Here is a 26,225-nt window from a genome sequence, read left to right as displayed (position 1 = left end):
GTAATTACCGGAATAAGCCACAGAACAAGTTGGCCAGTACATTTGAAGGAAAGAAACTCACAGCCTAGCATGTGTTGAACAACGGCTGCAGACGTCGGCCCAACTTCGTATAACAACCTCACCCTCAACGCGCAGTGCAGGAATGCCGCTATATCAAATTGCAATTTATCGCCTTTTATGCTACTTTTTTCATTCCAACAGTGTCAAGGTCATTCACTCCTAGAAGAATCTATAAGTCACCGCTTGATTGAATATCTTAATCTTGCAGTAGTGTGCGCACCGGTTTCTTGTCATCACCTATGTGACAGTGGCAAATTGAAATATCAGATAGAAAATCATATTCACTCATTCTCACTGTTTGTTTTAAGAACATAGTATCTTACTTAGTAGTTTGGCCTCTCAAGAGGCATTACTGAGCTGATTGTCAATCTTGGTATTTTGCATAGGGGCATTTTAAAAGTCAACTCCGGAGGTTTTTCGACATTTGAAATTCTAGTAAATATTTCATCATAAGTTCTCCTCTCTGTCCTGACGCATTCTACAAAATTTGGGCGCCGTACGATAATCCGTTCACGCGCAACACGGCTTTCAAATATGCCGTTTTCATGGCTTAAGTTGAGAGTATTTCTGCGGGCAACACTGAGTCTCTGAATTCACAACAGCATACATACCAGTGTTACTGTCCACTTCTCGCGTGATTATGAATTTTCGAGGCTTATATTGAACTACCTCAGTCATTTTATGCAGTGCGTCATGATTTCATTACTTTATTTTCACCATCCAACGCACGTACGAGTGTTTTTGTAAAACTAAGTGTGACGTCACCATTTTGTCAACCAGGACATCATGTCTGGCCGTGAAAACAGTTTCGGTTTCGATTTGCCTTTTTCTTTTTTAAAAATACTTGTAATTGGAATTTCGAAAAACGGATTTTTTGTGTTGGAGTCTGGACATGCCGAGGAATTTAATTCAACTAAAAACACAAAATGATGAAATAACCACCGAAGTTGCCCTTTAAAGCACATCTGCACTTTTCTAAACGTATAGGAACCATAAACAGCTTTTTTCAAGTTCCGGCCTTGGTTTCATGCGTAGCATTGATGGGCCTTAATTGGCTTGATATCTGCCCCGAAACGGTAGAGGGCCGCTTAGATTACGTAAAGAAACTTGAGCAAGCCCAAAATTTCTAACGTCAAAAATCCAAACAATAAGAGATCAGTTACTATTATATAAGTATAATACTTTTTATCGAATAAAAACAGCCTCTGTTTGCATCATAAAACCATACTGATATACGAAGCCTTAACATATACTTGGATGTTGTATTATGTGAATCATTCGGAGTAACTGAAGACAGCACCTAAGAAATTATTTTTTTTTAATTTAACATATTTCAGCTTACGAATGCTAAATTCAACAAACAGATGCCACTTTAATTTCGACGTTTACTTTAACGCAAAATACATCTACGAATACAATACAACAATTAGTGATGAACGTATCCCTGATGCCAGGAAAATACCCATGTCCAGGAAAATATAAGGAAGCTTTTATAATAAACGCTCATGCGCCGAAGCAGTACCACTTCGGAATGTCAGGATGGCGAAGTCAAAATATACTTAATAGTCAAGAAGCAACACAAAGACTGAACCAGATCAATGTTGTGGTGTTTTTCTGTTCTCCAATCTATTTCGCGCTGTTATAAGAACTCTTGCAGCCCTGCCTAACTAGGCAGACGCACGATCTACTATCGTGTAGGATACGTATACAGATCTGAGTGGGGTACTGTAGGTTGTGACTCTAAAAATGTGCTATATCGGTCATAACCCTTGTGCGATCGCTGGAGATAAGAGGTCACCTATCATACTTACAAAGAGCTGATTTTCCAAGAGGTCAATGTTTTCATCCTTGCTTCTACGGAGACACATTGATTTGAGCAAACTTACCAAAAGATTTAAAATAACAAGAACGCAGTAGCTGAAGAAATGAAAAGCACCTTTTAGCTGTCCTGTGCCGCTCTTGAGGTTGTTGATATTGTGAAAGAAGGCCAGGTCCAGACGACAAGGTCGTGAAGGCAAGGCAAGGTATGCCGTGTCAGCGTTTAATCTGATGGAGAAAACCCAAGCGCGCGCCAGAGCCGGCGCCGCGGGACGATGATGAAGGTATGTACAAGAGGAAGAAGAAGATCATGGTATGTACAAATGAAAGAAGATCCGTGGAGAGCTCACACAATCTGCCCGGGGGGCGGAAGCGGCCAGCCTGGCCGCTCCTAACCAACCGATGTACCGCGGCGCACAAACGGCTTCAAGCGAGAGACATGAACAATTTCAGTTCCACGGTGGCGTCGGTCAGCTGGGGGATCAACAGGTGTGACTTGGTAGTTTACTGGGGAAGTTTGGTTGATTACCTTGTAGGGACCAAGATAGCGGTGCTGAAATTTATCACTAAGGCCAGGGGTGCGCAGTGGTGTATAGAGCAGTACTTCGTCACCAGGACGAAAAGAGACGACGCGATGCTTCGAATCGTAGCGACTCTTGCGATCTTGCTGGCGCGCTTCTGTGTTTAGGCGGGCAAGATGACGGCATCTGGCCACACGGAATAAGAACTGAGCTGATAATGATGAGGAGCAGTCGGGCGTAGAGAAGAAGGAAGTGTCGAGGATTGTAGTGGGAGGACGGCCGAAAACGAGGAAAAATGGGGAGTAACCGGTAGTCCGCTGTACTGCAGTATTATAGGCGAATGCGACGAATGGTAGAACAGTATCCCAATTTCGATGATCCGGTGCGATGTACATGGATAGCATATCCGATAGGGTGCGGTGAAATCGCTCAGTCAGACCGTTAGTCTGGGGATGGTAGCTTGAGGTTGTCTTATGGAGGGTCGATGACCCACGAAGAACTTCGGATACGACTGTCGATAAGAAGGCCGTCCCGCAGTCACTTAGAAGCACCCGAGGAGCGCCATGACGCAATACAATTGACCGCAAAAAGAAATTAGCTACCTCTTCAGCGGAACCAGTCGGTACAGGGGCCGTCTCAGCATAACGTGTAAGGTGGTCGACAGCTGTTATAATTCAATGGTTACCACCACTGGAGAGAGGTAGGGGACCATATAAGTCGATGCCGACTACGTCGAATGGTGTGGCGGGACAGAGAAGGGGCTGTCGACGACCAGCGGGGGAAGAAGTCGGCCGCTTGCGACGTTGGCACAGGTGGCAGGAAGCAACGTATTTAGCTACGGTGGTAGACAGGCCAGGCCAAAATAATCGTCTTTTTGCGCGGTCGTATGTTTTGTTAAAACCAAGGTGACCTGCAGTAGCGTCATCGTGGAAAGCCGCTAGTATACGTGGGCGAAGCACACGCGGTACGACTGGGAGCCAACGAGTTCCATCAGGATAATACACGTAGCGGCGTAGTATGCCATCTTCAAGCTTGAAATTGCGAAGCTGTCGGCGAAGCCTATTGTTGGGTGGGCTCGAAGCGCCGATAAGGCGGTCGATGATGGGCCGACAGTAGGCATCAGCTAATTGCTGTGAGCGGAGAGCGTGCTTGTTCTCAGGGTCGTCAAAAGAAACTACCTTAATATGCGTCAGTGGAAGCGATGATCGGCTGTGGTCAGAGGTGGAAATGCATTGTGAAGAAAAACAGCAGGCTGATTCCGAAACCAGGCAGCGAGCAAGAGCGTCGGCGTCTTGGTGTTGGCGGCCCGATTTATAAACGACGTCGAAATGGTATTCTTGCAGGCGTAGAATCCAGCGGCCAAGTCTGCCTGTCAAATTTTTCAGCGAAGATAACCAGCAAAGAGCATGGTGATCGGTCACAACTGTGAAATGCCGACCATATAGGTAAGGGCGAAACTTTTGAACAGCCCAGACGACGGCGAGACATTCCTGCTCGGTAATGGTGTAGTTTTTCTCAGCTGGAGTCATAGCCCGACTGGCGAAGGCAATCACTTTCTGACGTGAAGTTGCATCGCGCTGCAGAAGTACAGCGCCAAGACCGTGACCACTGGCATCAGTGTGCAGGATGGTAGGAGCGCTGTCGCTGAAGTGGCCAAGAACTGGATCTGATGTGAGGGCGTGCTTTAGGTCGGTAAAGCAGTGTTGCACTGTTCAGTCCACGCGAAAGGGCTGCGCGCTTTAAGTAGTTCATGAAGTGGCGCAGCAATAGTTGCAAAATGTCTTATAAATCGCTGGAAATAGGACGCCAGGCCGAGGAAACTGCGCAGATCTGTAGTCCGTTGCGGACGAGGAAAGTTCAAGACCGCGGGTATTTTTTCAGGGTCTGGGCGAATGCCGTCATGGGTAACCAGATGTCCTAATATTTTAATTTCCTTCTCTGTAAAGTGGCACTTCTTGGTGTTGAGCTGAAGGCCCGCTGAAGCAAGACACGTGAGGACTTCATTCAGGCGCGTGAGATGGTCAGTAAAAGTTGACGAAAAGACAACAATGTCATTCAAGTAACATAAACAGGTTCTCCATTTGAGACCACGAAGTACAGTATCGGTCATTCTTTCAAATGTTGCGGGTGCGTTACAAAGGCCGAAGGGCATAACATTAAACTCGTAAAGTCCGTCGGGAGTTGCGAAAGCGGTTTTTTCTTCGTCGTCCTCATGCATAGGTATTTGCTAATAACCTGAGCGGAGGTCCAATGTCGAGAAATATTCGGCACCTTGGAGAGAGTCAAGGGCATCATCAATACGCGGCACCGGGTAGACGTCTTTGCGGGTAATTTTGTTGAGTGCGCGATAATCAACACAAAATCGTACCGATCCGTCCTTCATTTTAACTAATAGTACTGGGGAGGACCATGGGCTTGTTGATGGTCGAATAATATCGCGACGGAGCATGTCATTGACATTTTCTTCAATTACTTTTCTTTCCGAGAGAGAAACTCGATAAGGTCGTCGGCGTACAATTGAGTTACCTTCGGTAAGGATGCGGTGATGTGCAACACTAGTCCTTCCCAGTGGTGGGGAAGTGGCATCAAAAATGGCTTGGTAGGTTTGAAGCAATTGCAGCAATTCTTGTCGTTGGGGTGGCATGAGGTTCGGATTGATTGTCTTCGACAGCATGGAAAGAGAGACTTGCGATGAATCACGTTGCGGAGGTAGCGCGGCAGTGAGCACCATCATGGATATAGGGTGAGCATCCACTATGCATGGCAGGGAAGCTCCTTTAGTCAGCACGAGGGATTCACGGGAAGTGTTCGTGGCAGCTACAATCGCTGAGCTGCTGCGGAATCGTACAAGACTTGATGGGAAGGTGATTCCACGTGCAAGATGGCGATGAGATGGTGCGATGAGTACATCCCCGGCTCTCGGTTGACATGACGATGGTAGTTGTTAAACGGCGACCGGAACGTAGCTCCAGCGAGAGGCAGGACACAAGGCAGCAAGGGGATCAAATTTCACCTCCACCACTTGTGAAAGAAGGCCAGGTCCAGGCGGCAAGGTCGTGAAGGCAAGGCAAGGTATGCCGTGTCAGCGTTTAATCTGATGGAGAAAACCCAAGCGCGCGCCAGAGCCGGCGCCGCGGGATGATGATGAAGGTATGTATAAGAGGAAGAAGAAGATCATGGTATGTACAAATGAAAGAAGATCCGTGGAGAGCTCACAGAATCTTTAACATTGCTATGGAACTGATTGCATTATTGCGTGCTGGCTTAAATATTTACTAGTAGGTCAAATGCGTTTCGTTCAGCTGGAGAGGTGGTTAAGAAGCAATCGATGCAATTTTTCTAGCATTTTATCTCCTGCGTGCTCCTCAAAAAGTACGAAAACGTACCATCTGCCTGCGCTCAACCGCTACACACTACGCTTGGACAGAAAGTAGAATGGGCACTAGAGCAGCCAATTGAGATACCAGTGCTCATTTCTATGAGCAGCATAAGGATCACAAAAGTGGCAGCTACCTAGGGCTGCTCGCTCTTAGTTCTTCATACTCTGTTTTATGATTATTTTTTGTGTGACGACTTTATGTCAACTCCGCCTAAATTTATGCCGTGTGTTCTGCCCATTGCTTTTCCATAGCCTCCTACAGTTTTTATGCCCTGTCACTCGGTCCGGTGCGGTCGTTCAAGACTGTTATCTAAAAAGTCCTGGTAGCGAACGCCCCTTCGTGAGGCGCGCCAAAAAGCAGGGTTCGTCGATATGCAGGTATTTACTGCAAAATAGTCCTTCGCCTCGTAAGACAATATGCATCTTGCGGTGCTTTCCATGCGCTGTGTGCTCCTCATTGCGGAGATTTGCCTCCGTCATTCATTTATCACGGTGAGACGTTTCGTCGTCACTCGACGCGAAGTATGATTTGCAAGTGATCGTTCCACCAACTTATTCAGGGTGTCTTCCTCTCTGTAGAAGTGACTACTCAAAAGCCCCGTGAGGCGCATTTAATTAGCTTTCTACGCACAGCACGACCACAAGAAGCAGCACTACTGCTGGAAAGGCTTTTTTCTACGTTGGTGCTTGTCGCAAACGGTTAACGTTCCTGCATGTTCGAGGGTTCTGAATGTCTATGTCTTTTTAGGCTGTAGCAAGTCCTTTTTTAGCACTTCATTTTGAATTAGGTCTTCAAACGCGCTGGGAAAAGAATCTTTCTCCTTGAGAGGCGCGTATTCCTGACTGCAGCTGCATAATAGTGCTCGTCTTGATGTGTAGAAAAATGCGCAAAATATTCAAGACAGCTGTACAAGGTATTAGGCTGCAGTTTCAGATGAAGAGAATGCACCAGTCGGTACTGCACATCTTTATACCCTTGTAAGCTGAGTTACTGATTAGGCAACCATTAGTTATTCTGGGCGACAATGTTACTAAATTGTCCTTTGTCAGAATGGGATCCTACCTCTGGAGTCTCCTGCGGGGTCGTTTGCGCCGCTTCTCAAGTAGAAGGCGCGTATCTCCTAAAAAAATAAAATATAAAAGGCCATTCAATTTCAATTCCGCCGCTGAAGATGTAAACAAAATATCAGCACTGCCGACCAAGGTGCGGCGACGGCCTGCTCAGCGAGATGAGCCCGTCTCCCTTACCCTTCACCTCGATGCAAATTAAGGGTAAGGGTGCAGGTTTCTGGTTTTTATATCGCAACCTTACCGTAAGGTATACTTATTGAAATCTACAAACCACTATCTTGCGGGAACCGCTGTAGGCTCCTCCTCTGGCCCGTTGTCAGTCAGCCACTAGAGAAAATCATCTTCCCTTGTAGGCGTTAGTCCCACTTCCTGCAGAATCGGTGACGCCCTTGCACCTGCACAAGTCTACAGCAGGTGGTGAACATCAGGTGTGGAACACTTCGAGCAGGTTGCAAGTCCTATGTGTTTTTCAGAGCCCTGTCTATGCACAACTGATGAGGTAAGGAAAGCCCCGGTCCTTGTCCATGTAAAGAATAACTCCTCCAATATATACTTATGAGGAAGGAAGGAAGTGCACGGGGGAATGACGATACGTGTACTTTCCCTTAAAGAGGATAATATAGTAGAGAGAGTGAAGCGGTGATCGAAGGGGAGCCTGGTGGGGGTACAATAGTGTTTGTAGTTTAAGGTTTTTTTTGTTCTTATCATCAGGATGATACTAAGAACATTAAACCACAAAAATGTAAACAACGCTTCTAGCCTATATGTATACGCTTGCTTTCTTAGTGAGCTGCATGAATTTTAAGGGTTACGCACAGTGTCTTGTCAGGCGTTCCAATTGTTTTGTGGCTGCACGCAGTCTGTATAGCTGTGGGCTTTTTTTTTTTTTTACAAACTGGCTGAAGATATGCGTGACCGGCAGATTTATCTCGCTGCATCGAAAAAAGCACTAAAAGCTGAGAATGATGCTCTCCGAACTCTCGATCAATATCTCGATTCAACAACGTTGAGATCAAGGTAGTGCTTTACACACAAAGCGAGGCTGCACGGCCATTCTATCGGCAAATGGTGAAAAAATTGAGTACCCTGCTTTGGCCTCTGGCCTAGAGATCGTTCATCGTGTACCACCAAAATCGAGCAAACAAATTATCATAGCACGTTTCTACTCCCGGTCACACAGGAGCGAGTTTGTGAGAAGAGCACTAAAGGCCAGACTGGACACTAGCAGTCTTAGCTTTCGAAGAGAAGACAAGAACCCAGTTTTTGTTAATGATCATCTCTCGCCAGATATCAAAAAGCTGTTTGCAAAAGCCCTAAAGCTCAAGAATAAAAAGAAGTGGAATTTTCTATGGGCCGACAATTTCCGTATCCAAGCGCACCAAACTAACGACCGTGACGTGTTCCGTATCTCTAGTGAATCTGATCTTTCCATTTTTTTTCATATATTTGCTCATTCGTGCTAAGTATTCGTCTTTCTTTGTTGCAGCGACGGCATACTTTTCTTTTTATCAGCTTGAAGCTTTTCTTTCTATTCCGTGCCGTTCATTTATTCAATTTAATGTACGTAGCCTTCGAAAACATTCCGATATCATTTCCAGTTTCCTATTGTCCATTCATCACAATTTTTCGATTATCTGTATCAGTGAAACATGGCTAAGCTCAAGTGACCAAACCTTACACATTTTTTCGTCTTACTCAGCTGAATGCTCTCATCGAGGAAATAGTAACCACGATGATGTTGCCATTTTCATATCATCTAAGTTTCATTATCTCGGATGCTCGGACTTGTCAGTCAGTACGTCTAGTTGTGAGCTGTATGGATTAAGCTTGGTAAATCGTTTTTTTCACAGGATTCAAGGAAAATGTTCATCTGTTGCTTATATCGATTACCTTCATCTGCATGGCAATAGACTAAATTTTATATAAGCTATCACTGAAGCAAAACAAAATGTCATTATCATGGGTGACATTAGCATGAACCTTCCAGTTCCTTCACGGCCTTCATATTATGAATACAATAACTGCATCAATGGTCATGGCTTCGAATGAGTATTAAACGTACCAACAAGATGCCCTAATAACAGAAACAGTTCACTTTCAAATTCATTACTTCCTCCGATGATAGTGTAGTCGAACTAGACACAACTCATCATCACCCTATTTTTGTGCCAATAACATCTATCCCTGTTGATGTTCTCGTGCAGGTTACCAAGAAACGCTTCAATTCCTCTCTATTTCCTGAAACAATTGCCAGCACAGATTGGCTACCAATTACTTTGATACATGACCCTGAGACTGCTTTTGAAGAAGTCACTGCTACATTTCCTAAAGCTTTTGATACAATGTCTAGAACAGTGATATATTACAAGAAAATATATTCCAACCCTTGCAACCCATGGTTAACCGTGCGGTCACTAAAAATGTCCACGGAAAAGGGATACCCTGTATAAAAAGACTAACAAATAGCCATTTAATATTAATGTATGACACGATATAAACTTTACAGCAATTTACTCGCAAGGCTGCTCAAAAGTGCTAGGAATAAATATTAATCTGAAATAAACCAAGCTGGTAGTGATTCTTAAAAATAATAGAAAGGGATCAACTCATTCTTAAACAGGACTCCTACAACGGCTTCAATAAAGTAGTTCCAAAGAGATACACATATTCATCGTGGTAGAACGACAGGAAGAAGATGGTTTTCACGGTATGAAGAAGAACTGAACAAGGGTAAATGGGGTACGCCTCAGTTCGCAGATCAGCCAACGTTTCGACAAGTGGACTTGTCTTGTCGACAAGTCCACTTGTCGAAACGTTGGCTCATCTGCGAACTGAGGCGTACCCCATTTACCTTTGTTCATTTCTTCTTCATACATATTCATCGTAATACTCTTTACATTGCGAATGCTTTCTTGCTGGTTTAACTAACATTTATCCGCAGCTACCTACTTAACCGAATCTAATCAGTTTGCATCTCTTCTACTTACTCTACAGCGGCGACTACTAATGTTGGCGTTCAAGGTTGGAACCAGGGTTCCATCCTTGCACCACTTCTCTTTCTCATTTACATTCTTTGCCTTAAATCTTCTTATTGTATATTATACGCCGATGATACTACCATACTAGCTTCTGACACACAGATAGATTATGCAACATATAAACCGAATACCTATGCAGCAAGCTCAGCAACCTGGTGTCCAAATAACATGCTTAGTAGTAATGCCTTCAAATCTAGCTTTGCCATCTTTTCATCTCCTCACAAATATATCTTGCATCTCTACACATTTCTCTAAACTCTCAAATACTCTTTGGCATTGATCACGCGATTTTTATTAGCATAGATCTTGATTGCCATTTAAAATTTAACAGACATATAAGGAAAACAGCATACGGCATAATGGTGCCCATTAAGATGAGAAACTGGTTTAATTTACACACACTCATTTCACCCTACTATGCGTTCATCTATAATCATGCTAACTATTCCATTTCTTCTTAGAACGCACATAGCCCCGCTATAACACACACAAAATCCAGCCATACGCATCATTACGTCTAACAGGCATTTGTGCAGGTCTGCGCCCTTACTGCAAGCTTATAACATCATAGGAGTCTCATCCAGGTTTCATTATTCTATTTGCATCCATATTATAAATCCAAGAATGGATCACTTCCCATTTCAATAATTAATAGTACCTAGTTCTGCAACGTAGTCTTACTCGCTTTTCATACCAAAACAATTTTTACTACCAAAAACCTGGACGTAATTACGGCAAATTCATAGTTAATTTATTTGCCTCATTTTTGTTGAATTCCTCACCATTCAGTATAAAGCAATCATCTAATATTCATGCTTTCAAGCGTAGTTTTCGTACTTTTCTTCTATCACGCTAATCGTTTTTCATTGATAAGAAATACTTATCACAAAATGAATTGCTTTCCTCTTTTTTTACATTTATATAACACGTTCCAAAATTATATTTCGTTTATATTTACGTCATCCTGTATATCTGCGTGTTCTATGTCTATATTACATAATAATTCCAGTTTTCGTCCGCTGTTATTTGTATAAAACCATTTTTTTTTGTATGCTTGTAACAGGAGGTCCTCTGCGCAGCCTTTAGGTTTGGGACATTCTCCTGTATTTGGCTAAATATTTGTAGCCAATCGTTGCTCGTTAAAAATTTTTATTGTGATTCTGTTATAGGCTATTTTAGTTGTGACCTTGATAGTATTGCAGTTTGCATAAAGTTTCATCACAAACAGGTACGGTTATTCCGATATGTGTTCATTATGCACGTTTATTATGCATTATGCACGACCGTGCAACTACATTTGCGCTGTCGTTTTCAATACTGGACGCGTCGGTACATGCACTACAGGTTTCTGCAAGCAGATTGTGGTTTCTACGTGGGCATAGGCCACCAACCACCGCGGGTTCGAACGTCGCGCGTGCCGAAGCCCGATCAGCCGTCACCACGCGCACACTGAAACACTATACAACGCGCGCTCAACCTCCACAGGGAGGAGAGCACTTCGCTGCAAGAACACAAGCCTCTAAGTTCACAAAGGAGACGTTTATTGAAACGCCATCCTCCAGCGGTACACACACACACACGCACACACATAAACATATATACAAACGCACATACACACACATACTCAGTCATTGTGTCCCGGGAGCGCGCGAGGAGCAATGCTCCCCTATGCGCACGAAGTGACACGGAGTGCGCGCCGCAAGCACGCAAGGGCGTGCTGTGATCTCTTTCTCGCGGTGACCAAAGGGTTCCTTTGAGAGAGAGTGGGCAACTACCGCAAGGTACACCTGTCGCGGATCGTTGGATCACGATCGACAGGCTCGAGCTGCGCTCTCAGGTACGACCCGGAGCGGACGAATTCGAGTACACACTGGTCTGCGCGGACAAAGGCCGACAGACAAGAACAGTAGCGTGCGCAACTTCCGATGTCTCGGAGGGGTCTCTCCCTGGGCCCCGCTCTGAGGATCACGCGAACGTGGCCGTCGAAGGGTGCCGTGTTCCCGCCAAAAGGCGCCAATGAGAACAGCCACTGGGACGCCAGGGGGGAGCTGTGGCCGAGCGACAGTGACAAGTCGTCCGGACATGTCTCCGCCGCCTCTGGCGGGAGGAAGGGAAAGAGGAGAACAACAGTGAAGCGGGCGGCGGCCGCGCAAAGAGCGGCCGCAGCAAGCCCGAATCCCATAAGATCGATCTGAGGTCTGTATGCCGACTTTGCTTTTCTTTACGATGAAAGTCAGTTTCCTGGGTCGTAGTAATAGCCGTTAATTTGAATGCAGTAGGGTCAGCCGTTGTCGACTTGCGTTTAAACTGCCACAGCACTGTACAGGAATACTATGAGCACGACGTATATTCGCTTCAGGTTACTCGTTGACTAACACTGTTTAATCAGTTGAGTCAATGTCTCTAGCTGTGCAAACACATGGAACGTAGAGATTCGGGAAGTTTTCGAAAAGCCGTGGTGATTGCATTTTTGTTTCTCCAACTCCTTTCACTGTCCAACTCCTTCCACTGTCGCCTCCTCAGTCTCTTGCCATCTCCGTGCGAGCTCCTTCCATAGAATAAATGCGTTTTATCCCATGTAAGAAAGTCGCAGCTACTTTTTCATCCTATGGAGCCATTTTGTTTCTTTGCTAGATTTATTACCACCTATGCCAAATACTCTAAAGTAGTCCGCCTCTTGCAGCGCCTGATTTCAATCTTCAGCTTGATACTCTTCGTTTTAAATTGTTTCCTTTGATTCTTGTTTCAATGGACATAGCTCGACCTTTAGAGTGACAGAACCGGACTTGAATCACGGAAGTACTTATGTGTCTTTCAAGATGATCATGATTATTTGCCTGAACGTATTTTCAGCCTGTGTAACTACTTTGTTTTAAAGCATTAACTATATGGCTTTTGCTCCGAAGGCAAGCCACTGTGTATGTCTCGCCCTCTGACCTTGAACGAAATTTAATAAAGATGGTAGAGAATACTTTTAGTGCAGGTGGCATCGCGAGATATCAGCAGTTACTACACAATGGTGACGTGCTATCATCCAAGCCGATACCTCCTTGCATTTAACTGCCATTCCCTCGCGCTCTGCGTTGTGTTTTGTCCTTATGATCAACTGCCATCTGTGCGCGTTTGATCCAGAAATAACCGATATCATATCGACCTCATAGTGTACGTTAAAGGAGTATAGACACCTATATTTCGGATTGATGTTTATCTCTTGCAAAGATGCGTAAAACATTACTATACAGTTTTGAGCAGAATTGTTATACCACAGGCAACCGGTGGTGGAGCTCGATTTTAATCATTCCGGCCGAACTCTCTGCTTTTGCTTTCAATAAACTGATCTATCTGCATTTCAACGCCATCTAGCAATAGCTGTCCGGGATTGAGACAATTGTGGTGGTACTCTATTTTAAGACGAAAGCCTTTCTAGTGTCATGGCGAATATCTCGCGTCTGCGAGATGCCTCTGCGAGATTCCGCGAGATGTGTCAGTGACACATCGCAATAGGTTCTAACGTCTACATAATCACCCAGGTAAAGACTTCGTAATAGATTCTGACAACGAAGCCAAAGAATAGAATGTAAAGAAACTACTACAAGTGCACAAACATGCAAGTTAGAGGAATTAGAGAAGATGTCGGCAAAGAGAAGAAAAGGGGGAAACGATTTCGCCATTAAGCTGAGTTCAATCCTGTAAACTTTTTTATCGACATTGAAGGCCTCGTCTTCAAAAAACGGGTCCTTGAGCCATGGTCTCACCCGACGAGTGATAAATCCAGTCTCTTTTAAAACAGCGGTTTATTCCGGATAAACGAAAAATCTGGAAACATGCTGTCGAGGCGCCCGACAATAGAACACCGAAGATAAAGCAGAACGAGGGTCAGGGCTTTACCGCGGGAAGACAAAACACATTGCGGCTCGATCAGGGCGAGCGACAGGGCCAAAGCGCTAACGGTGGCGCAAGGAACATTGCTCCTCGCGTGACAGCAACTCACTCAAACACGAGTAAGCCATTCCTGTAGGCACTGCTTCCTTTTTCTTGCAGGTCTTCGTGCACATCCGTGCACATCCTGCTGGTTCTTGAGCTCGCTGGCCGCCCCTGGCTGGCCTCCCTTCGGGCAATAACCCCGAGCTTTGCTTTCGACACGCTTATCTATACCCTCGTCTTTGAGCCGCTAACATGCCGCCCCCAAGACTGGCAGGTCGCTTTATCGTACGATCATAATCTACCATGTAATGCGATAGATCCCCCAACATAGGCATAAAACCCGCTTAACCATGCCATGCCAAAGTGTCTGCGTGGCCTGGGGGTAACATGCCTCATTCAGAATGCAAAGGTCTCGGAAAGTTAACTTTCTCTGTCCCTCTGTTCTCAATTGAGAACTTAAGCAGAAAGCTCCTGCGAATCAGACATGCCCGGTGTCACTTGACATCGCTCAACCCCATTTCCAATCAGTGCGCAGTCAATTCAGTTGACAGCTGCCACCTCCCACCGCTATAGCCAGGATTTTTCGCTCGTTAAGCCGGCGCCGGATTGTTTGGGCAACGGGGCCTTTAACGCTGTAACAACAGTGCCTCTTCTAAGTAACAAACAGTGAACACTATTTGACCTTCTGATATGGTGTTTAAAAGTGTTGTGTTTTCAAAAAATTTGCGTGGCCTTTGGGACCACTAAAGCGCGCTAAGGCGAAAGCCTTTGTTCGAAACTTTTGCTGATTCCTGGCTTTGCTGCATCTGCTTCTATATAGGCTGTGTGGTGCGGCGTTCGAGGAAGCGCCGAATAAAAGGCGCCACACGGACGCCTGACTCGGTATGACTATCAAAAATATAAAGCTTTAACCAAGCCGGATGAACGTACCTGTGTGGCCAATGGTTAACGTGAATACAAGGGTCTTGGCAGGCTGATTCTGATATCATCCTCCCATATGAAAGGAGAGGCCCGAGTTGGCAGCCTCTGCCCAATGTAATGTCAGGAAGCACTACGTCCAGTTAGTGCTCGGCCATGTCAGCGGCCACCTACCGCCTCCCACGTAAAGAAAGCGTATTAAGGCTTGCGCCTTATTAAGTCCCTTTTTGGGAGGCGTAAGCCCAGGGCGGCCAAACTTCACCTATGGTGGCCGGAATCTTTACTGGCATCGCGGGATCTAAGGTAGCCGCAATGTTTGACACCTTCTGCGAACGACAGTGTGAGTCATTAAAGGCTTTCGCCTTAAAGGAGCAAATTTTAGGTGGTGCAAATATTTTCCGCGCAAGAGAAGGTATCGTTATCAGGAGTAGTGAGCGTCCCATTATAATAATTTAAGAATATATTCTGTAGAGCATGTTTTCAAATACATTTTTGTTTTGTTACAGGTCACCACATGCAGCGGGATAGGTATGATCTTCGTGTTCTTGCAACTACTAATCATCTGAGGGAGTAAGGGTTTTTAATTTCTGGCAAAACCTAGTTAGGTATTCTTCAGGCGAAGCCTTTAAATGCCCGCTGTGAGCCTTCCGTGGATGTTCTTTAATTTGTATATGCCATGACCTTCCTCTTTCATTTGTACATACCATCATCATCGTCCCGCGGCGCCGGCTCCGGCACGCGCCTGGGTTTTGTCACCGGATTAAAACGCTAGACAAGGCATCGCTGGTCTTGCCGTCTCGACCTTGCCGTCTCAACCTAGCCTTCTTTCACAAGTGGTGGAGGTGCTGGGTAAAAAATGCAAACGTTTAGAAAATGCAACTAGTCTTTAAGACTCTCTCTTTCTTACATATTGCCTCTTCCCGTGCGTAATATCTCCATATTCTGACCCGAAATTATCCTTGTACGGCGAGAGATGCAGAGAAAATAATATACATACATGTGTGTGTGTGTGTGTGTGTGTGTGTGTGTGTGTGTGTGTGTGTGTGTGTGTGTGTGTGTGTGTGTGTGTGTGTGTGTGTGTGTGTGTGTGTGTGTGTGTGTGTGTGTGTGTGTGTGTGTGTGTGTGTGTGTGTGTGTGTGTGTGTGTGTGTGTGTGTGTGTGTGTGTGTGTGTGTGTGTGTGTGTGTGTGTGTGTGTGTGTGTGTGTGTGTGTGTGTGTGTGTGTGTGTGTGTGTGTGTGTGTGTGTGTGTGTGTGTGTGTGTGTGTGTGTGTGTGTGTGTGTGTGTGTGTGTGTGTGTGTGTGTGTGTGTGTGTGTGTGTGTGTGTGTGTGTGTGTGTGTGTGTGTGTGTGTGTGTGTGTGTGTGTGTGTGTGTGTGTGTGTGTGTGTGTGTGTGTGTGTAGGTAGGTTTATCGATTGAAGATGCACAGAGGTGTGCCGGAATGATTAAAATCTGGAGTGCTACTCTAAACTGGGGAAGGGGAAAAGAAAGAGGATCATGATGGGTGACAATGTTTGAGAAGGCATATTAAAATGTATACCGGCACGGCAACTTGCTCTATAAGTGCGAGTCACGTCCCGTGTCGCACAAAACCGGTAGACAGCCCGCGGTGGCTAGATACCCTTCCCCTTGTCCTGCCAAGCGCCTCGCAGAGCTCTCTTGTGAAAATGCTTCAAGAAGCGGCTAGCACTTTTAGTTCGCGCGCATATACTGGGCACACCAATAATATATGATTCAGAGTCGGTGATGCCACAAGCTGAACATTCATGGGAGTCCGCCTGTCGAACTGAACACAAACCTGCGCGTAAAAGCCACGTTTAAACAAAGTTTGTGTAGCAAGCATGCATGATGGCGCACAATTTCACGAAACTTCATTCCACGGAAATACTTGCCTTCCTTTAGCTCTAGCTTATTTTGCGGTAAAGATAAATGTACAATATTAGCCCTGGTCATAAGCTTTTTTTCTATCTTACCACAGCGAGTTTTCGTCCGTCTCTGATATAAAACTTTGGAGATTTTCTCTACGCAAACAACCTCTAGTTTTATAAATGAAAGTGGGCGGAAATCCGGAGCTCTCATTTCGAAATGCCATGCATCTCCATTACAACTGTTCTACAATTGCAGCAAACATACTGTACCTTGCTGTGCTAAAGCGCGGCCATAGTTAAGGATCTTTACCTTTTATCGCAGGGAAACATTGGCGGCATGTAAACTTAGAACGTCAAGCTTGGGTATACATCGACCGTCTAAATACTTCAAAACATAACATCGTTACCTGGAGCCTCACTGAAAACTGCACCTACTGGGAGAAGCACAACAAAACAAAGGGAATGTAGGCATTTTTTCACATCATTATTACTTTTCTTTACATTCTACCCACACTATAAGAAGCCTTCAAATTTATGTTGCCCAATTATCGATAGCTGGTTTTAAGCTTTGGGAGAATGAAAGATGCTGGATGCCTGCTCAAGACCTTGCCATTCAGTACTGTACTTACCGTACCCGGGACTGTTTTCCTAGCTTACTTGCTCTTCAGACAGTCCAAGTACTTGTAAATATTCACTCGCTCAAAAGAGTGAGAAGTGACACAGAAAATGGTGGGCGCGCCACATTGTACCATGTCAAGCAGTCTTGAGGTTGGATGTGGAACGCATAATCCACGATACCCTTGAGGTTGTGCCCTATCTTGTCACTTTCCGGCATGGAGGTGCTGATCTCGTGACACAACGCAAGCACGTCCTGAATGTAGGCAAGGTAGGCCTCCGTGGGGGATTGAACACGAGAAGAAAGTTCCCGAACAAGTCCTTGAGCTTTCGCTTGCATATATCCGAGGTAACGAGCTCTTGTTCGTGGTTTTGAAACCATATTCGAGCTGTTCCCGCCAAATAAAAGATGATGTTAGCGAGCATGATGGTGGCGTCCCAGTGGTTGTCCCGGCTGCAGCGCTCATACTCATCTAGTAAATCGTCAATGTCTGGGTTGTCGTCGCCATTAAATATGGGAGGATGGCGAATTTTCGTTAGAAAACTTGCTGAGGCGATGTTCCCGCGGTGGTAGGGGCTTTTTCGGAGGTCATCGTGGCTGTTTGAGACGTGGTTGTGATCCTAGGTAGGTGACGGCTGCTTCGCAAGTCCAGTTTTTGGCAGCGTAAATGGGCTAATCGGTGCGTACGGGGATCTTGATTCACCTCCACCAAGATGATACGCGGCAGAAGGCTAGTACCACAACAGGGGAACCACAACAGGTGATGAGAGACGTAGTTGTTCAGGCAAGCACCAATCGTTTCTTCAGCTTCGGCATCTATCACTGCGTAGTCCATCGTCGTCCTCTTTAGTGGCATATACGTAACAATATCATCGCCAGCTCATTATACATTTCATTGAAGTCTTCGTTTAGTCTCCATTTCCTTTCACAGATATGTGAAAATGCCATTTTGATGTTTTATTTACGAGTAATTATGTTTGCCTGTTACGCTTTTCGCTTTTAGTTACTCTTACCCATTTGTTTCAAAAGCTCTATATCGCACACTCGTAATATTGTTTCATTTTTTGTAGCGCTCTAATCTGCGTCACCTATTTCTTTTCGTTGTTGAAATCTTATCAGTGGCGTTACATCGTTTCTTCTCTGCAGTTTCTTTAGGTATGTACATATATACAGGCATATTATTTTTCTTTGTTGTCTTACATTTCTGCTTTCAATACAGCTTTCAAATTTCTGCCTCCTTACACAATGCCTAACAGGCCTGTAAGGTATTTCAAATGAATAAAGCATTCCTTTAACCGAGCTGTATTCGAGCGTGCCTGCGTCGTGTACGCTAGTAGCGTGCTTAACTCGATATCTAAGAGACCAGAGGATTCATTCCCCCTGCTCCCGCTGAAATGAGCAACCTGGGTTGGCAGCTCCTGTCGGCTTTGTAATATCATATTGCTTTGTTACGTCACGCAATTCATCGGCAAATTAGTGCTCGAGGATATAACTTGTCTAGTGTCTCCTGCCTGAGCCACGTCCGTGATTTTTAGCTCACAACGCTGAAAGCACTGCAATTTCTGTGGAAGAGTGCCTTTAACGCGGCCACGTGAATAAAGTATGGAACCCGCCAAGACACCGCACTTTCTGCAGCAGGATGCGCGGCCAATATGCATATTCGTTGACCCAGCAGCATGCCCTCTGAAGCTGCAGTAAAGGGGATGCAGCGTGAGGAGCCCGGAATAATTTCCTTGTGTTCTGTGCGCGAAACTTTCTATTCGTATTTGTTTTGTGCGTGAAGAGTGCAGGCGAATGCTATGAGATATTAAAGGTGTACCAGCACTTTTGTTTGCTTCTTTTTTGCCGCTCTAGGTTACGAAAAGCATAGGTTTTTAAAATTCTTCGAATCCCTAAAAACGATACTATTCAATAATGTATAACACCATAGGGTTTGGCGTACACTTCTCATGTCTTCAAAACGTTCAGAACGAAGTATTAGGAATAATTACATGAATTAAACGAGGCCTATTCTCCAAATATGCCATGTACATCACATAGTAAGTTCCAAGATTAGAGAAATTGGCTATCACGTCGCGCCTAATTGCAATCTCTTACCACTCATTCACGTGAACAACTTTACTAACCCTGCTGTTACCCGTTTCTCCCTTCGTGGAAACATTTTATCACCCAAAGTTCGTATTACATCTGGCATGCAAGCTTTAGATTTTCTTTCATCACTTTCTGGAATTCTTTACCGAGTTAAATGTAACATGCACCGTCTTTATTTATGGTACTCCTCAGGGCCACAGGCATTACAGAGAGGGAGTGGCAAAAACACAAAAATGCATAAATTTGGATGTACAGCACAGAGTTAAATTTAAATAACACCTGAGTATACAATGCTAGCTATAGCTTCGCGAAAAATCTCATAATTATTATTGATGGCAATATCTGCTTTAAGATAAGTCCTGTCACGTGAGGTACGGGACATGAATGACTGAAAAAAATAATTGATGTTACATGAATCAAAACCGAATTTATGAGGGTGGTCAATACGATGGGATACATAAAATGGTTGAGGAATAAGGCGATGGCGCAGTACAGTATAATGGTACAACTTGTGAAACAATGCGATACGAGATGCTTTTCGGCGAAGTGACAGCGATGAAAGAGAAAGACTAAATTTCCTACTACTTATGCTTGCTGTGCGGTTATAATTTGTTAGAATGAAACGTACCAAGTTATTTTTGACCATCTGAAGAGTTGTAATATGACTGTCATAAAAAGGATCCCAGACTGGAGTTTCATACTCCAGTTTGGATAGAATTAGTGTTTTATAGAGCAGAAGTTTCAATGAAGAAGGAACGTTGAAAACGTTGCGACGTAAATAACCTAGCATGCGATTAGTGTTGTTCAATATATGCTCAATATGCAGAGACCAGTTTAGGTTAGCAGTGATGTAAACGTAAAGATATTTATATGATGTTACAGATTTTAAAACTAAGTTATCAATGTAGTACGCAAGCAGGGCACTAGATTTTCTGGAAACACGCATTAGTTTGCATTTGTTAATATTTAGTTGCATAGATCATTCCTTACACCAGTTAACTATAGTGGTAAGATCAGACTGAGGAAGACAACTATCGTTAGCATCTGTTATTGCTCTAAAAATAACGCAATCATCCACGAAAAGGAGATTATAAGAGTTAACAAGAGAAAGAAGATCATTGATGAATATTAAGAACAAAAGGGACCCAAAGACTGAACCTTGGGGAACGCCTGAATGCACTTTTGTAAAACCGGAATTAAAAACATTGACGGTAGCAAACTGCGATCGATTAAGAAGAAAGCACTGAATCAATTTAAGTAGACTAGGGTCAATGTTTAGGTTACTTAGTTTTAATAATAGGAGTCTGTGAGATACTTTAGAACAAGCTTTATTAAAATCTAGGGATATGCAGTCAGCTAGTGATGACTGGTCAAGGATACGGTTTAAAGCATGTGTAAAACATATTAGTTGAGTTTCACATGAGTATGATTTAAAAGCCAAATTCAAATCCGTATTTTTAATTCTTTGTGCTTGACCATAATGAAAAAATTTTATTTCATCTGTGTTTCTCTTAATATGTTGTGAGTTCGGCCAAATAACATCTTATTCCTTTAGTTAAGTTAATGTTAGCATGTTATTTTTATCGCGAACGAATGTCATTATTTGTTCACGTCTTAGGAGTCCCTCTCCACTGTACATACTGTGGGAGCTCTTTCTGTAATATGACGTGATTTTATAGTAGACAGTGTATTTTTGAAGAAACATTAAAACGTTGACGTATTCTGTTGTTTAATTGTCTGTACCATAACGTAGGTTAACGCAGCCTGTTTTCGCTGATAAGGCAAAATGTTCGGTTGTTTCCTCTTCTTCAGGCACCCCATCCAGGCCCAAGCGAAACTAGCGCCCTGTAAAGTAGTCATCAAAAACAAAAGAAGCTTAGAATGAAGATCGTGCATTGGTGTCTTTATGTGGCGATGGAGACATACTATAGAAAGTCCTTTTCATCTTCCTGTTACCGTTCGCCTCCCTATCCTTGCTGCGGGCCGGCTACCTCCAAGGATGTACACAATCGACCTAAATAATCTAACTAAGGGGTTCACGCACATAGAGAAGTGGGGCCCTAATGCGTCAGTAGTCGGACCAGAGGTGTTCAAAAGAGTAAGTATAGTGGTAGAACACTCTTTTCTGAACGCCGATTTCTGAATATGATAATGTTGTTATACAGATCACGAACCAGGCACGATTTGGCTTCAAAATCATGTGTTGCATTTTTACATGTCGTTAGTATAAAATGCTTTATATATTTGGGAAAGCTAAGAATAAAATAAAATGAAGACTTGTTGGTACTGGCAACGTAATTGAGCCTCCATACAACGGCACTGACGTCAGGGTGGGTGAGGCTCTTCGCACTCGAAATTCACAGTGATTCAAATTATCACAGAAATGACACCGTTGTTTATACATTTTAATACGTTGTTTCCTGGTCGGGCCATCAATTTTGAACTTTTTAAGCTCCTCTCTGCGTTCATGTGGTCTTTGCCGCAATGATTTCAATCAATACGCAGTCTTTAGTATGCGACAGCAGTCGCAGTTGGAGCGTCCATGACACGCAGTGGTACGTTAGCTGATTGCTGTAGAACACTAATACACTGGCATAGTGAGTGCATCCTTTTGCGAAAACAGTGTCATCTACTGGACCAACGAAGTAATCCTATTTAACAAGATTGTGGGAGCCCTAAGCGCTAAATTAGGCTTGCACAAAGCCATTATGATGCTTGACAGCTTTCCTAGTGGTTCGTGGGCTCATGTTTCCCTTCTAGAATAAACTTTATGAAGCACGCCGCAGTCAATTGATTTCCTTAGGCGAGATCATATGCACAGCTCAGAATAGAGAACTCCGAACAGAGGCGTGAGAAATTAGGTCCGTTTCTTACTTTCAATTCCATTTTAAACCATTTTTTCTGGCATCGTCTCATTGGTCAAATTTGAACGCGGCGGCTTTAATAGCGCTGTCCGGATACAGAAAAAAGCGCCGAAGCCGAGCCGTAGCTGGTGCTCAAGAAGGCACTGTAACTAGTATGGCCGAGTCATCTGAAGTACTGCTTTCTGCTTCGGTATAAGCTGTCATTATTTCGCTTTTTTTCTTGACCCAATTAGCATCGAACACTAAAGAGGGCTCATGGTTCGTCTTGTAAGGCTGCAATGAAATTGATATCTGATAATAATACCCTACACTTTATTTGTTTGAAGAATCAGCAACTTCTCCACGATCGAATGAAGCGCATCGTTTCGCTGACAGAAATATTTCATAAATTTAAATAAAAATGGCGACAATAGAACTGCATATATGGTACCGTCTGAGTACGCCGACCTAACGCTCGCTGGTATGACGCGAATGTATTAAAATACTAAACCAAGCTGAAAAAAGGCAGCTATTATTGCGTTAATGTCACAAGTATTGAAACCAGTGTCCAAAACAAGCACTAAAATATGCAGTAGTTTTTTATATATAAAGCCTATAGTAAGATTATTGATTCACAATATCGATACAGCAATCGCTAGCCAGGTCTGCAAACTGAAATGCGTGGTCTTTGTAGAAACCTGCACCCTGATCCAGTAACCATACTATATTCTATAAAACGCAGAGGATACATCTAGAGTTTTATAGGTCCCGAATCGTCCTCCATGGCCTCAACCTCTCCACAGACTTAATAATCGCCTGCATTGATCGTTACTTTTTTCCGTGATGTCGGGAGATTACAGCTTTAAGAGATGGGCATTTGAGCTTGCCTCTATGTGGTGATGAATTTTGCTGTTGAAGGGGAGTCGTTGTTTCTGTTCAAAACTTGCAGGGATGTTTTTCTTTGCTATGCCCTGGTGTTTGTAGTTGGAAAGCAGTAAGTGATCTGAGCGTAATTTTATACTACATCAGTTATGGCCCACGAGAACACGCGGACATCTGTTTCTTTGGTTTTACTTAAATCTGAGTGCGTGTCTGTGCAACTAGAAAGTTCGACTCCCTAACGCCGGTTCCAATTAAATACGACGAAACATAAAGTACAGCCATCATTTTTGTGCCCCAACTGAAACGTCTCAACATGTCACTTTTGAAGCAGGTGCGACGTTTCCTTTGGCGGTTAGGAAATGACGAAAATATGGGACAGTTTCAATGAAAGTGGCGTACTTCGTCTCGCTTATGTAGGCATCTTCTCGTGATAACACAATGCATTAACGGTTTGCTTATGCATATATATTGTGCAAGTGTCACTATCATGAAAAGTGAGCAGCACATTCGTTGTGTATGGAGAGTTTATATATCTTCATATTATTTTAGTGACCAACATAGATTAAGCACAATACACCAAATAAAGTTCATGACTGTGCATCAAAGGTGTTGAGCATCTAGGATCACAATACCAACTCTGATTCCCATCATAGGATGGGATGACATGTGAAGATTTGAACAGTTAATAAATTACACTATTAAACAATGTAAGCCTGAATGAATCGTTCTTCGTACGACCATGTTTGCCAGAACAAAAACATTTGCTTGCTCTTGTTAGGTTTCCGGCTGTACCGCGTTCTGGAACCAGTATTCTGTTTGCACTGCACCTCATACTATGACTTAAAACCGTCGTGTACCGTTTGTCTTCTGGATGGTGATGCGTTGAGGCGGGCATGCCGTCAAAGTTCTGTCGTCGGTCCTGTAATTCTCACTGTTCTGCTAATCTGTAATTCTGCTGTGTTTTCCCGCATAACTAATTTCTTCAAGCTACTTTCTGTTGCATTCTTTGGATCTTGTACTTGCTATTCACTCCTGTGTGAATAATTCCAATCCACCCGTCATTGTTATCCCGCCGACCCTACAGTTCAAAATGTTCTGTCGGACAACTATCTGTTACCGCATACACAGGGCGCTTCCGGCTGCTGAACTTACCTTTCATCACTGCCGAATAAAAGTTTATTGCACAGTATACACGTCACTTGCAGATATACTACACAGCTGACTTCATTTGCTCGATATTATGCTATTTTATGCAGACAAACGAGTGGACAGAGTTGAAGGCCTCTTCATAATCAACGTTAGTTAATGGAACCTTATTTCTTCACAAGCAATTTTTAGCATTTCGCATTGATATTCTCAATTATTATTCGCCCCTATCCGCCAAAATATTGATACAATATACTGCTTTTCTGAATCTTGGTGTTCTTCGAACAAGCTGGTTTTGTTTGTAAATTCTAGGTTTACGCACGTTGTAAAGTTTTATGCACCTTCCCTTCGCCCGGAGAGAATGAACGTGCTGCTGTTCTTTCGTGGTCCGTGCTTCGTTCTAGTGTGCGACAGTCAACAGCAGGTTTGGAATGGTAGTGTGAGACATAACCGTGTTCTCCTTGGCGGTAGTGCAAGGCTGGTCTTTTTAGTTTCTTATCGTAACATGGGTATCCCCCTGGTCTCCGCCTGTTCCTTTACAGCGCAGATTTTCGTGAGGGCTTTATACGGGCTGTGTGCATATCGGGAAGTATGACAAGTAAAACAGAATCGCGCAAATGAGACCGGTTGGTTATTCTACAAGTGTGTTGGACATATAGTTGGCAAATGAGGAAGAAAATGTAGATTTAATTCTATGTATGAAACGTCGACATGTCCTTACGAGTGGAATAAAAAAGAACATTCATGGCAAGTTCACAGGCCTGAACTGAAGATTTTGGCTCTTGAATCTTTCAGGAGTGGCTCTCGTTTCTCATATACTAAAGTTACGAGCTCATATCCGTAGCATCCGTTAGAAAACTTGAGTCCAAGTTCTGAAATGCTGCCTCGTCAGATGCTGGCAAGTTACCAACCAAAAATTTCTGCAAAATGGACAATTTTTAGTTCTATCGGCGTTACTGATGCGCTGCTAGCCTGCCTCGCAATTGGAAATAATGGGATATATATATGAACGTTTGGCAATGCGACTCCGAATTACCCCAAGCTTCCACTTAGCTTTATAGGGTACAGGCAGTAAGGTTATTTTTCTCGATATTTACCTGAAGCTAAGAATTGTTTCTAGGTAAACTTTGCGTGGCTGCATTAAAGCGCAGTTTATCTCAGTCAAGGCCATGAAACATATGCTCCTACCGAACATCGGAAGTTTGCTATAAGTAATTGCATTCTTTTTCTTTCAGCAATGCAAAATCACTGCTAAAGCAACATTCAAGGGTTATTTTGTTTACGCCAAAGCGCGGTCGAACAAATCAGACCTGAAATGGCGTGTTGTCGGCGCTGGAATGCTTCACAATGCATCTATAGGACTAACGCATATCGGTCGCCGTACCTTGTCGTATGATCTCAAAGGACTATATAATGAGTTGTTAATGTGTCACAAGCGAAATAAAAAGCATTAATTTTCATCCCTTTTCGAGCCACACCTCGCAACTATTCGTTACTAATACTTTATTTCCTCCTAATTCATTAGGAGCAGGAAGACTACATAATGTTTTACAACAGACAGTGATTATTATTCCACAAGTCAAAACAAGGAACCGCGGTAAAAACTGCACTTGACAAAAAGCCACATAGCGGTGAAGAGCCAAGCAGCAAAAAAGGCGGTAGCACTGCATAGCCTGTACTGGAGAAATGAGGAAGCGTGAACGTTGAGGCGGCTGCTTTTGGAAGTTTAGACGCACAGCCCTGTTCTTATTCAATTATTTAATTTTGTTGTGTCAATTTTTTTTAGCATGAGGAGACTGTCGTGCAACGCTTCAGTGACAAACTCTGGCGACACGCTTTCATGGATAGTTTTGATGACACGCTCCGATAACGCCGCTCATGAGGCAAGAAAAGCTTTTTCATTAAAACAGAGCATGTCTGTATTACTTATCTAAAAACAGTACCTGATTATTTTGGACTCGGAAGTGGACCTCAACGAATCTGTCCAGCACATACATATTGACCTCTGTTATGGAGTGAAGCATCCGATTCTTCATTTCAGTTACTGCA

At 43.8% G+C, this 26,225-nt stretch overlaps 1 long non-coding RNA gene across 1 annotated transcript in view; it reads left to right on the top strand.

Moving 5' to 3' along the window:
* LOC146192286 (uncharacterized) overlaps positions 1 to 25,634 on the top strand; it is a 38,226-nt gene extending 12,592 nt beyond the window's left edge. The window contains exons 3-6 of the long non-coding RNA XR_014706389.1: positions 15,236 to 15,257; positions 16,921 to 17,062; positions 21,118 to 21,403; positions 25,412 to 25,634. This is a non-coding gene — a long non-coding RNA (uncharacterized LOC146192286). The remainder of the gene's footprint in view (positions 1 to 15,235; positions 15,258 to 16,920; positions 17,063 to 21,117; positions 21,404 to 25,411) is intronic.
* The last annotated feature ends 591 nt before the right edge of the window (positions 25,635 to 26,225 follow it).

The sequence above is a fragment of the Amblyomma maculatum genome, chromosome 4 (assembly GCF_055883805.1).
Source record: "Amblyomma maculatum isolate TAMU_Amacu chromosome 4, ASM5588380v1, whole genome shotgun sequence".
Classification (NCBI taxonomy): domain Eukaryota; kingdom Metazoa; phylum Arthropoda; class Arachnida; order Ixodida; family Ixodidae; genus Amblyomma; species Amblyomma maculatum.
This window is presented reverse-complemented; position numbering and strand designations above follow the sequence as displayed.